This window comes from Phyllobates terribilis, unplaced genomic scaffold, assembly GCF_046119375.1.
Source record: "Phyllobates terribilis strain yellow unplaced genomic scaffold, ASM4611937v1 Scaffold_26__1_contigs__length_17865784, whole genome shotgun sequence".
Lineage (NCBI taxonomy): Eukaryota > Metazoa > Chordata > Amphibia > Anura > Dendrobatidae > Phyllobates > Phyllobates terribilis.
Window position 1 is genome coordinate 11,926,306 of NW_027362786.1, and position 14,876 is coordinate 11,941,181.

Here is a 14,876-nt window from a genome sequence, read left to right on the forward strand (position 1 = left end):
ATCCACGTCTCTTCCAAATGGCATTAAAACCGTCTGGTTAAACCACTCTGAACTCCACAGCTCTTCCAAGAGTCAATGATATTGTCTTTTCATTCGACTGTAACCTCCACCACTCTACCAAGGGGCATTAAAACCGTCTTTTTAAGCTACTGTGACCTCCACGTCTTTTCAAAGGGACATTAAAACCATCAATTCAAACCACTCTGAACTCCACAGCTCTTGCAAGAGGCATTGATATTGTCTTTTTATTCCACTGTAACCTCCACCACTCTTCCAAGGGGCATTGATTTTGTCTTTTTAATCGACTGCGACATCCATCACTCTTCCAAAAAGCATTAAAACCGTCTTGTTTAGCTACTGTGACCTCCATGTCTATTCCACGGTGCCTTAAAACCTTCTGGTTAAACCACTGTGAACTCCACAGCTCTACCAAGGTGCATTGATATTGTCTTTTTAATCCACTGTAACCTCCACCTCTCTTCCAAGGGGCATTGATATTGTCTTTTTATTTTACTGCGACCTCCACCACTCTTCCAAGGGGCATTAATATTGCCTTTTTATTCCACTGCGACCTCCACCACTTTTCCAAGGGTCATTGATATTGTCTTTTTATTCCACTCTAACCTCCACCACTCTTCAAAGGGGCATTGAAATTATCTTTTTATTCCACTGCGACCTCCACCTCTCTTCCAAGAGGCATTAAAACCATCTTGTTAAGCTACTGTGACCTCCAAGTCTATTCCATGAGGCATTGATATTGTCTTTTTATTCCACTGGGACTTCCACATCTCTTCCAAGTGGAATTGATATTGTCTTTTTATTCCACTGCGACCTCCACCACTCTTCAAAGGGGCATTGATATTGTCTTTTTAATCCACTGCGACCTCCACCACTCTTACAAGGGGCATTAAAACAGTCTTGATAAGCTACTGTGACCTCCACGTCTCTTCCAACGGGCATTAAACCGTCTGGTTAAACCACTCTGTACTCCACAGCTCTTCCAAGAGGCATTGATATTGTATTTTTATTCGACTGTAACCTCCACCACTGTTCCAAGGGGCATTGATATTGTCTCAGTTTTAAGCTGCGACCTCCACCACTCTTCCAAGGGGCTTTGATATTGTCTTTTTTATCCACTGCGACCTCCACCACTCTTCCAATGGGCATTAAAACCTTCTTGTTATGCTACTGTGACCTCCACGTCCCTTCCACGGGGCATTGATATTGTCTTTTTATTCCATTGCAACCTCCATCACTGTTCCAAGGGGCATTAAAACCGTCTTGTTAATCTTTGTGACCTCCAAGTCTCTTCCAAGGGGCATTAAAACCGTCTGGTTAAACAGCTCTGAGCTCCACAGCTCTTCATAGCGTCATTAACAATGTCTTTTTATTCCATTGTAACCTTCTGCACTCTTCCAAGTGCATTGATATTGTCTTTTTATTCCTCTGCGACGTCCACAACTCTTCCAAGGGGCATTAAAACCGTCTTGTTAAGCTACTGTGACCTCCAAGTTTCTTACACAGGGCTTGTGATATTGTTTTTTTATTCCAATGTAACATCCACCACTCTTCCAAGGGGCATTGATATTGTCTTTTTATTCCACTGTAACCTCCACCACTCTTCCAAGGGGCATTGATATTGTCTTTTTATTCCACTGTAACCTTCACCACTCTTCTAAGGGGCATTGATATTGTCTTTTAAATCCACAACGATCTCCACCACTCTTCCAAGGGGCATTAAAACAGTCTTGTTAAGCTACTGTGACCTCCTCGTCTCTTCCAAGGGGCATTAAAACCATCTGGTTAAACACTCTGAACTCCACAGCTCTTACAAGAGGCATTGATATTGTCTTTTTATTCGAATGTAACATCCACCACTCTTCCAAGAGGCATTGATATTGTCTTTTTATTCCACTGCAACCTCCACCACTCTTCCAAGGGGCATTGATATTGTCTTTTTAATCAACTGCGACCTCCACCTCTCTTCCAAGGGCCATTAAAACCGTCTTCTGAAGCTACTGTGACCTCCACGTCCCTTCCACGGGGCAGTGATATTGTCTTTTTATTCCACTGCGACCTCCACCACTCTTCCAAGGGCCATTGATATTGTCTTTTTAATCCACTGTGACCTCCACGTTTCTTCCAAGGGGCATTAAAACCGTCAATTTAAACCACTCTGAACTCCACAGCTCTTCCAAGGAGCACTGGTATTGTCTTTTTATTCCACTCTAACCTCCACCACTCTTCCAAGGGGCATTGACACTGTCTATATATTCCACTGCGACCTCCACCACTCTTCCAAGGGGCATTAAGACCATCTTGTTAAGCTACAGTGACCTCCACAACTCTTCCATTGGGCATTGATATTGTCTTTTTCTTCCACTGTAACCTCCACCACTCTTCCAAGGGGCATTGATATTGTCTCTGTTTTCCACTGCGACCTCCACCACTCTTCCAAGGGGCATTGATATTGTCTTTTTAATCCACTGCGACCTCCACCACTCTTCCAAGGGGCATTGATATTGTCTTTTTAATCCACTGTGACCTCCACGTCTCTTCCAAGGGGCATTAAAACCGTCAATTTAAACCACTCTGAACTCCACAGCTCTTCCAAGGAGCACTGGTATTGTCTTTTTATTCCACTCTAACCTCCACCACTCTTCCAAGGGGCATTGACACTGTCTATTTATTCCACTGTGACCTCCACCACTCTTCCAAGGGGCATTAAGACCATCTTGTTAAGCTACAGTGACCTCCACAACTCTTCCATTGGGCATTGATATTGTCTTTTTATTCCACTGTAACCTCCACCACTCTTCCAAGGGGCATTGATATTGTCTCTGTTTTCCACTGCGACCTCCACCACTCTTCGTAGGGGCTTTCATATTGTCTTTTTTATCCACTGCGACCTCCACCACTCTTCCATTGGGCATTAAAACCGTCTTGTTATGCTACTGTGACCTCCACGTCCCTACCACAGGGCATAGATAATGTCTTTTTATTCCATTGTAACCTTCTGCACTATTCCAAGTGCATTGATATTGTCCTTTTATTCCTCTGCGACGTCCACGACTCTTCCAAGGGGCTTTAAAACCGTCATGTTAAGCTACTGTGACCTCCAAGTTTCTTACACAGGGCATTGATATTGACTTCTTATTCCACTGTAAACTCCACCACTCTTCCAAGGGGCATTGATATTGTCTTTTTAATCCACTGCGACCTCCACCACTCTTCCAAGCGACATTGATATTGTCTTTTTATTCCACCGCGTCCTTCACTCCTTTTCTAAGGAACATTGATATTGTCTTTTTTTTCCACTGTAACCTCCACCACTCATCTAAGGGGCATTGATATTTTCTTTTTATTCCACTGCGACCTCCACCACTCTTCCAAGGGGCATTAAAACCGTCTTGTTAAGCTACTGTGACCTCCACGTCTCTTCCAAGGGGCATTAAAACCGTCAATCTAAACCACTCTGAACTCCACAGCTCTTGCAAGAGGCATTGATATTGTCTTTTTATTCCACTGTAACCTCGACCACTCTTCCAAGGGGCATTGATTTTGTCTTTTTAATCCACTGCGACCTCCATCTCTCTTCCAAGAAGCATTAAGACCGTCTTGTTAAGCTACTGTGACCTCCAGGTCTATTACACGGTGCCTTAAAACCTTCTGGTTAAACCACTGTGAACTCCACAGCTCTTCCAAGGGGCATTGATATTGTCTTTTTATTCCACTGTAACTTCCACCACTCTTCCAAGGGGCATTGGTATTGTCTTTTTATTTTACTGCGACCTCCAGCACTCTTCCAAGGGGCATTAAAACAGTTTTGATAAGCTACTGTGACCTCCACATCTCTTCCAAGGGGCATTAAAACTGTCTGGTTAAACCACTCTGAACTCCACAGCTCTTCCAAGAGGCATTGATATTGTCTTTTTATTCGTCTTTAACCTCCACCACTCTTCCAAGGGGCATTAATATTGTCTTTTTATTCCACTGCGACCTCCACCACTCTTCCAAGAGTCATTGATATTGTCTTTTTATTCCACTGTAACCTCCACCACTCTTCCAAGGGGCACTGATATTGTTTTTTTATTCCACTGCGACCTCCACCTCTCTTCCAAGGGGCATTGATATTGTCTTTTTAATCCACTGCGACCTCCACCACTCTTCCAAGGGGCATTGATATTGTCTTTTTAATCCACTGTGACCTCCACGTCTCTTCCAAGGGGCATTAAAACCGTCAATTTAAACCACTCTGAACTCCACAGCTATTCCAAGGAGCACTGGTATTGTATTTTTATTCCACTCTAACCTCCACCACTCTTCCAAGGGGCATTGACACTGTCTATTTATTCCACTGCGACCTTCACCACTCTTCCTAGGGGCATTAAGACCATCTTGTTAAGCTACAGTGACCTCCACAACTCTTCCATGGGGCATTGATATTGTCTTTTTATTCCACTGTAACCTCCACCACTCTTCCAAGGGGCATTGATAATGTCTCTGTTTTCCACTGCGACCTCCACCACTCTTCCAAGGGGCTTTGATATTGTCTTTTTTATCCACTGCGACCTCCACCACTCTTCCAATGGGCATTAAAACCGTCTTGTTATGCTACTGTGACCTCCACGTCCCTTCCACAGGGCATTGATATAGTCTTTTTATTCCATTGTAACCTTCTGCACTATTCCAAGTGCATTTGTATTGTCTTTTTATTCCTCTGCGACGTCCACGACTCTTCCAAGGGGCATTAGAACCGTCATGTTAAGCTTCTGTGACCTCCAAGTTTCTTACACAGGGCATTGATATTGACTTCTTATTCCACTGTAACCTCCACCACTCTTCCAAAGGATATTTGATATTGTCTTTTTAATCCACTGCGACCTCCACCACTCTTCCAAGGGACATTGATATTGTCTTTTTATTCCACTGCGACCTTCACTCCTCTTCTAAGGAACATTGATATTGTCTTTTTTTTCCACTGTAACCTCCACCACTCATCTAAGGGGCATTGATATCTTCTTTTTATTCCACTGCGACCCCCACCACTCTTCCAAGGGGTATCGATAATGTCTTTTTAATCCACTGAAACCTCCACCATTCTTCCAAGGGGCATTAAAACCGTCTTGTTAAGCTACTGTGACCTCCACGTCTCTTCCAAGGGGCATTAAAACCGTCAATCTAAACCACTCTGAACTCCACAGCTCTTGCAAGAGGCATTGATATTGTCTTTTTGTTCCTCTGTAACCTCGACCACTCTTCCAAGGGGCATTGATTTTGTCTTTTTATTCCACTGCGACCTCCATCTCTTTTCCAAGAAGCACTAACACCGTCTTGTTAAGCCACTGTGACCTCCACGTCTCTTCCAAGGGGCATTAAACCGTCTGGTTAAACCACTCTGTACTCCACAGCTCTTCCAAGGGGAATTGATATTGTCTCTGTTTTCCACTGCGACCTCCACCACTCTTCCACAGGGTGTTTATATTGTCTTTTTATTCCATTGCTACCACCACCACTATTCCAAGGGGCATTAAAACCGTCTTGTTAAGCTACTGTGACCTCCAAGTCTCTTCCAAGGGGCATTAAAACCGTCTGGGTAAACCGCTCTGAGTTCCACAGCTCTTCCAAGGGGCATTGACAATGTCTTTTTATTCCATTGTTTCCTCCTGCACTCTTCCAAGTGCATTGATATTGTCTTTTTATTCCTCTGCGACGTCCACGACTCATCCAAGGGGCATTGATATTGTCTTTTTAATCAACTGCGACCTCCACCTCTCTTCCAAGAAGCATTAAAACCGTCTTGTGAAGCTACTGTGACCTCCACGTCTCTTCCACGGGGCGTTGATATTGTCTTTTTATTCCACTGCGACCTCCACCACTCTTCCAAGGGGCATTGATATTGTCTTTTTAATCCACTGCGAACTCCACCACTCTTCCAAGGGACATTGATATTGTCTTTTTAATCAACTGCGACCTCCACCTCTCTTTCAAGGAGCATTAAAACCGTCTTGTGAAGCTACTGTGACCTCCACGTCTCTTCCACGAGGCGTTCATATTGTCTTTTTATTCCACTGCGACCTCCACCACTCTTCCAAGGGGCATTGATATTGTCTTTTTAATCCACTGCGACCTCCACCACTCTTCCAAGGGGCATTGATATTGTCTTGATAATCCACTGTGACTACCAGGTTTCTTCCAAGGGACATTAAAACCATCAATTTAAACCTCTCTGGACTCCACAGCTCTTCCAAGTAGCATTGGTATTGTCTTTTTATTCCACTCTAACCTCCACCACTCTTCCAAGTGGCATTGACATTGTCTTTTTATTCCACTGCGACTTCCACCTCTCTTCTAAGGGGCATTGATATTGTCTTTTTAATCCACTGCGACCTCCACCACTCTTCCAAGGGGCATTAAAACAGTCTTGTTAAGCTACTGTGACCTCCACATCCCTTCCAAGGGGCATTAAAAACGTCTGGTTAAACCACTCTGAACTCCACCACTCTTCCAAGGGGCATTGATTTTGTCTTTTTATTCCACTGCAACCTCCACCACTCTTCCAAGGGGCAATAAAACCGTCTTGTTAAGCTACTGTGACCTCCACGTCCCTTCCACGGGCCATTGATATTGTCCTTTTATTCGACTGCGACCTCCACCACTCTTCCAAGGGTCATTGATATTGTCTTTTTAATCCACTGCGAACTCCACCACTCTTCCAAGGGGCATTAAAACAGTCTTGTTATGCTACTGTGACGTCGACTTCTCTTCCAAGGGGCATTAAAACTATCTGTATAAACCACTCTGAACTCCACAGCTCTTCCAAGGGGCATTTATATTGTCTTTTTATTCCACTCTATACTCCACCACTCTTCCAAGGGGCATTGACATTGTCTTTTTATTCCACTGCGACCTCCACCACTCTTCCAAGGGGCATTAAAACCATATTGTTAAGCTACAGTGACCTCCACATCTCATACACGGGGCATTGATATTGTCTATTTATTCCACTGCGACCTCCACCAATCTTCCAAGGCGCATTGATATTGTTTTTGTATTCCACTGCGACCTCCACCATTCTTCCAATGGGCATTAAAAACGTCTTGTTAAGTTACTGTGACCTCCACGTCTCTTCCACGGAGCATTGAAATAGTCATTTTATTCCACTGTAACCTCCACCACTCGTCTAAGGGGCATTGATATTGTCTTTTTATTCCACTGCGACCTCCACCAGTCCTCCAAGAGGCATTAAAACAGTCTTGTTAAGCTACTGTGACCTCCACGTCTTTTCCACGGGGCATTGAAATTGTCTTTTTATTCCACTGTAACCTCCACCACTCTTCCAAAGGGCATTGATAATGTCTTTTTATTCCACTGCGACCTCCACCACTCTTCCAAGGCTCATTGATATTGTCTTTTTAATCCACTGCGACCTCCACCACTCTTCCAAGGGGCATTAAAACCATCTTGTTAACCTATTGTGACCTCCACATCTCTTCCACGTGGCATTGATATTGTCTTTTTATTTAACTGTAACCTCCACCATTGTTCCAAGGGGCATTGATATTGTCTTTTTGTTCCACTGTTACCTCCATTACTCTTCCAAGGGGCATTGATATTATCTTTTTATTCAACTGTAACCTCCACCACTCTTCCAACGGGCATTGATATTGTCTCTGTTTTCCACTGCGACCTCCACTACTCTTCCAAGGGGCTTTGATATTGTCTTTTTTATCCAATGCGACCTCCACCACTCTTCTAATGGGCATTAAAACTGTCTTCTTATGCTACTGTGACCTCCACGTCCCCTCCATAGGGCATTGATATTGTCTTTTTATTCCATTGCGTCCTCCACCAGTCTTCCAAGGGGCTTTAAAACCGTGTTGTTAAGCTACTGTGACCTCCAAGTCTCTTCCAAGGGGCATTAAAACCGTCTGGTTAAACCGCTCTGAGCTCCACAGCTCTTCCAAGGGGCATTGACAGTGTCTTTTTATTCCATTGTAACCTTCTGTACTCTTCCAAGTGCATTGATATTGTCTTCTTATTCCTCTGCGACGTCCCCGACTCTTCCAAGGGGCATTAAAAACATCTTGTTAAGCTACTGTGACCTCCAAGTTTCTTTCACAGGGCATTGATATTGTCTTCTTATTCCACTGTAACCTCCACAACTCTTCAAGGGGCATTGATATTGTCTTTTTATTACACTGTAACCTCCACCAATCTTCCAAGGGGCATTGATATTGTCTTTTTATTCCACTGCGACCTCCACCACTCTTCTAAGGGGCATTGATATTGTCTTTTAAATCCACAATGATCTCCACCACTCTTCCAAGGGGCATTAAAACAGTCTTGTTAAGCTACTGTGACCTCCTCATTTCTTCCAAGGGGCATTAAAACTGTCTAGTTAAACACTCTGAACTCCACAGCTCTTACAAGAGGCATTGATATTGTCTTTTTATTCGACTGTAACCTCCACCACTTCTCCAAGCTGCATTGATATTGTCTTTTTATTCCACTGCGACCTCCACCACTCTTCCAAGGGGCATTGATATTGTCTTGTGAAGTTACTGTGACCTCCACGTCCCTTCAATGGGGCATTGATATTGTCTTTTTATTCCACTGCGAACTCCACCGCTTATCCAAGCGGCATTGATATTGTCTTTTTAATCAACTGCGACCTCCACCTCTCTTCCAAGGGGCATTAAAACCGTCTTGTGAAGCTACTGTGACCTCCACGTCCCTTCCACGGGGCATTGATATTGTCTTTTTATTTTACTGAGACCTCCACTACTCTTCCAAGGGGCATTGATATTCACTTTTTAATCCACTGCGACCTCCACCACTCTTCCAAGGGGCATTGATATTGTCATTTTAATCCACTGCGACCTCCACCACTCTTCCAAGGGGCATTGATATTGTCTTTTTAATCCACTGTGACCTCCACGTCTCTTCCAAGGGGCATTAAAACCGTCAATTTATCCACTCTGAACTCCACAGCTCTTCCAAGGAGCACTGGTATCGTCTTTTTATTCGACTCTAACCTCCACCACTCTTCCAAGGGGCATTGTCATTGTCTATTTATTCCACTTCGACCTCCACCACTCTTCCAAGAGGCATTAAGACCATCTTGTTAAGCTACAGTGACCTCCACAACTCTTCCATAGGGCATTGATATTGTCTTTTTATTCCACTGTAGCCTCCACTACTCTTCCAAGGGGCATTGATTTTGTCTTTTTATTCCACTGAGACCTCTACCACTCTTCCAATGGGCATTGATATTGTCGTTTTAATCCACTGCAACCTCCACCACTCTTCCAAGGGGCAATAAAGCCGTCTTGTTAAGCTACTGTCATGTCCATGTCTATCCCACGGGGCATTGATATTGTCTCTTTATTCCACTGTAACCGCCACCACTCTTCCAAGTGGCATTGACATTGTCTTTTTATTCCACTGCGACTTTCACCTCTCTTCTAAGGGGCATTGATATTGCCTTTTTTATCCACTGCGACCTCCACCACTCTTCCAAGGGGCATTAAAACAGTCTTATTAAGCTAATGTGACCTCCACGTCTCTTCCAAGGGGCATTGATAGTCTTTTTATTCCACTGTAACCTCCACCACTCGTCCAATTGGCATTGATATTGTCTGTTTATTCCACTGCGACCTCCACCACTCTTCCAAGGGTCATTGATATTGTCTTTTTATTCAACTGTAACCTCCACCACTCTTCCAAGGGGCATTGATATTGTCTTTTTATTCCACTGTGACCTCCACCACTCTTCCTAGGGGCATTCATATTGTCTTTTTAATCCACTGCGACCTCCACCACTCCTTCAAGGGGCATTAAAACCGTCTTGTTAAGCTACTGGCACCTCCTCGTCCCTTCCATGGGCCATTGATATTGTCTTTTTATTCCACGGCGACCTCCACCACTCTTCCAAGGGGCATTGATATTGTCTTTTTAAACTACTGCTATCTCCACCTCTCTACCAAGGGGCATTAAAACCATCTTGTTATGCTACTGTGACGTCGACTTCTCTTCCAAGTGGCATTAAAACCATCTGGTTAAACCACTCTGAACTCCACAGCTCTTCAAAGTGGCATTTGTATTGTCTTTTTATTCCACTCTATCCTCCACCGCTCTTCCAAGGGGCATTGACATTGTCTTTTTACTCCACTGCGACCTCCACCACTCTTCCAAGGGGCATTAAAACCATATTGTTAAGCTACAGTGACCTCCACATCTCTTCCACGGGGCATTGATATTGTTTTTTATTCCACTGTAACCTCCACCAATCTTTCAAGGGGCATTGATTTTGTTTTTTTATTCCACTGCGACCTCCACCACTCTTCCAAGGGGCATTAAAACGGTGTTGTTAAGTTACTGTGACCTCCACGTCTCTTCCAAGGAGCGTTAAAACCATCTGGTTATGCCACTCTGAACTCCACAGCTCTTCCAGGGGGTATTATTATTGTCTTTTTATTCCACTGTAACCTCCACCACTCTTCCAAGGGGCATTGATATTGTCTTTTTATTCCACTGCGACCTCCACCAGTCGTCCAAGAGGCATTAAACCGTCTTGTTAAGCTATTGTGACCTCCACGTCTATTCCACGGGGCATTGAAATTTTCTTTTTATTCCACTGCGACCTCCACCACTCTTCCAAGGGGCTTTGATATTGTCTTTCTATTCCACTGCGACCTCCATCACTCTTCCAAGGGGCATTCATATTGTCTTTTTAATCCACTGCGACCTCCACCACTCTTCCAAGGGGCATTAAAACCGTCTTGTTAAGCTACTGTCACCTCCACGTCCCTTCCAAGGGGCATTAGAACCATCAATTTAAACAACTCTGAACTGCACAGCTCTTGCAAGGGGCATTGATATTGTCTTTTTATTCCAATGTAACCTCCACCACTCTTTCAAGGGGCATTGATATTGTCTTTTTATTCCACTGCAACTTCCACATCTCTTCCAAGGGGCATTAAAACCGTGTTGTTAAGCTACTGTGACCTCCATGTCTCTTTCACGGGGCATTAATATTTTTTTTTTATTCCACTGTAACCTCCACCACTCTTCCAAGGGGCATTGATATTGTCTTTTTATTCGACTGTAACCTCCACCAATCTTCCCAGCGCCATTGATATTGTCTTTTTATTCCACTGCGACCTCCACCACTCTTCCAAGGGGCATTGATATTGTCTTGTGAAGCTATTGTGACCTCCACGTCCCTTCCATGGGGCATTGATTTTGTCTTTTTATTCCACTGCGAACTCCACCACTTTTCCAAGGGGCATTGATATTGTCTTTTTAATCCACTGCGACCTCCACCACTCTTCCAAGGGGCATTGACATTGTCTATTTATTCCACTGAGACCTCCACCACTCTTCCAAGGGGCATTAAGACCATCTTGTTAAGCTACAGTAACCTCCACAACTCTTCCATGGGGCATTGATATTGTCTTTTTATTCCACTGTAACCTCCACCACTCTTCCAATGGGCATTGATTTTGTCTTTTTATTCCACTGCGACCTCTACCACTCTTCCAATGGGCATTGGTATTGTCTTTTTAATCCACTGCAACCTCCAACACTCTTCCACGGGGCAATAAAGCCGTCTTGTTAAGCTACTGTCACGTCCATGTTTATTCCACGGGGCATTGATATTGTCTTTTTATTCCACTGTAACCTCCACCACTCTTCCAAGTGGCATTGACATTGTCTTTTTATTCCACTGCGACTTCCACCTCTCTTCTAAGGGGCATTGATATTGTCTTTTTAATCCACTGCGACCTCCACCACTCCTCCAAGGGGCATTAAAACCGTCTTGTTAAGCGACTGTGACCTCCAAGTTTCTTACACAGGGCATTGAAATTGTCTTTTTATTCCACTGTAACCTCCACCACTCTTCCAAGGGGCATTGATATTGTCTTTTTATACCACTGTAACCTCCACCAATCATCCAAGGGGCATTGATATTGTCTTTTTATTCCACTGCGACCTCCACCACTCTTCTAAGGGGCATTGATATTTTCTTTTAAATCCACAACGATCTCCACCACTCTTCCAAGGGGCATTAAAACAGTCTTGTTAAGCTACTGTGACCTCCTCGTCTCTTCCAAGGGGCATTGAAACCGTCTGGTTAAACACTGTGAACTACACAGCTCTTACAAGAGGCATTGATATTGTCTTTTTATTCCACTGCGACCTCCACCACTCTTCCAAGGGGCATTGATATTGTCTTTTTAATCCACTGTGACCTCCACCACTCTTCCAAGGGGCATTGATATTGTCTTTTTCATCCACTGTGACCTCCACGTCTCTTGCAAGGGGCATTAAACCCGTGAATTTATCCACTCTGAACTCCACAGCTCTTCCAAGGAGCACTGGTATTGTCTTTTTATTCGACTCTAACCTCCACCACTCTTCCAAGGGGCATTGTCATTGTCTATTTATTCCACTGCTACCTCCACCACTCTTCCAAGGGGCATTAAGACCATCTCGTTAAGCTACAGTGACCTCCACAACTCTTCCATAGGGCATTGATATTGTCTTTTTATTCCACTGTAGCCTCCACTACTCTTCCAAGGGGCATTGATTTTGTCTTTTTATTCCACTGCAACCTCCACCACTCTTCCAAGGGGCAATAAAGCCGTCTTGTTAAGCTACTGTCACGTCCATGTCTATCCCACGGGGTATTGATATTGTCTTTTTATTCCACTGTAACCTCCACCACTCTTCCAAGTGGCATTGACATTGTCTTTTTATTCCACTGTGATTTTCACCGTCTTATTAAGCTACTGTGACCTCCAGGTCTCTTCCAAGGGGCATTGAAACCGTATTTTTAGACCACTCTGAACTCCACAGCTCTTCCAAGGGGCATTGATATTGTCTTTTTATTCCACTGTAACCTCCCCCACTCGTCCAATTGGCATTGATATTGTTTTTTTATTCCACTGCGACCTCCACAACTCTTCCAAGGGGCATTGATAATGTCTTTTTATTCCACTGCGACCTCCACCACTCTTCCTAGGGGCATTCATATTGTCTTTTTAATCCACTGCGACCTCCACCACTCTTTCAATGGGCATTAAAACCATCTTGTTAAGCTACTGGCACCTCCACGTCCCTTCCAAGGGGCATTAAAGCCGTCAAATTAAACCACTCTGAACTTCACAGCTCTTGCAAGGGGCATTGATATTGTCTTTTTATTCCAATGTAACCTCCAGCACTCTTCCAAGGGGCATTGATTTTGTCTTTTTATTCCACTGCGACCTCCACCACTCTTCCAAGGGGCATTAAAACCGTCTTGTTAAGCTACTGTGACCTCCATGTCTCTTTCACGGGGCATTAATATTGTTCTTTTATTCCACTGTAACCTCCACCACTCTTCCAAGGGGCATTGATATTTTCTTTTTATTCCACTGGGACCTTCACCACTCTTCCAAGGGGCATTATCATTGTCTATTTATTCCACTGCGACCTCCACCACTCTTCCAAGGGGCATTAAAATAGTCTTGCTAAGCTACTGTGACCTCCACGTCTCTTCCAAGGGGCATTAAAACCATCTGGTTAGACCACGCTGAACTCCACAGCTCTTCCAAGGGGCATTGATATTGTCTTTTTATTCCACTCTAACCTCCACCACTGTTCCAAGGGGCATTGACATTGTCTTTTTATTCCACTGCGACCTCCATCATTCTTCCAAGGGGCATTGATATTGTCTTTTTATTCAACTGACACCTCCACCACTCTTCCAAGGGGCATTGATATTGTCTTTTTAATCCACTGCGACCTCCACCACTTTTCCAAGGGGCATTAAAAACGTCTTTTTAAGCTACTGTGACCTCCACGTCACTTCCAATGGGCATTAAAACCGTCTGGTTAAACCACTCTGAACTCGACAGCTCTTCCAAGGGGCATTGATATTGTCTTTTTATTCCACTCTAACCTTCACCACTCTTCCAAGGGGCATTGACATTGTCTTTTTATTCCACTGCGACCTCCATCATTCTTCCAAGTGGCATTAAAACTGTCTTGTTAAGCTACAATGACTTCCACATCTCTTCCACGGGGCATGGATATTGTCTTTACATTCCACTGAAACCTCCACCACTCTACCAAGGGGCATTGATATTGTATTTTTATTCCACTGCGACCTCCACCACTCTTCCAAAGGGCATTGATATTGTCTTTTTAATCCAATGCGACCTCCACCACTCTTCCAAAGGGCATTAAAACCATCTTGTTAAGCTACTGTGACCTCCAAGTCTCTTCTACGGGGCATTGATATTGTCTTTTTAATCCAATGCGACCTCCACCATTCTTCCAAAGGGCATTAAAACCGTCTTGTTAACCGACTTTGACATCCACGTCAATTCCACGGGGCATTGATTGTCTTTTTATTCCACTGCGACCTCCACCACTCTACCAAGGGGCATTGATATTGTCTTTTAATTCCACTGTAACCTTCACCACTCTTCCAAGGGGCATTGATTTTGTCTTTTTATTCCACTGCGACCTACACCACTCTTCCAAGGGGCATTGATATTGTCTTTTTAATTAACTGTGACCTCCACCACTCTTCCAAGGGGCATTAAAACCGTCTGGTTAAACCACTCTGAACTCCACAGCTCTTCCAAGGGGCATTGATATTGTCTTTTTTTCCGACTGTAACCTCCACCACTCTTCCAAGGGGCATTGATTTTGTCTTTTTATTCCACTGCGACCTTAACCACTCTTCCAATGTGCATTAATATTGTCTTTTTAATCCACTGCGACATCCACCACTCTTCCAAGGGGCATTTAAACCGTATTGTTAAGCCACTGTGTCCTCCACACCTCTTCCAAGGTGCATTAAAACCGTCAATTTAAACCAC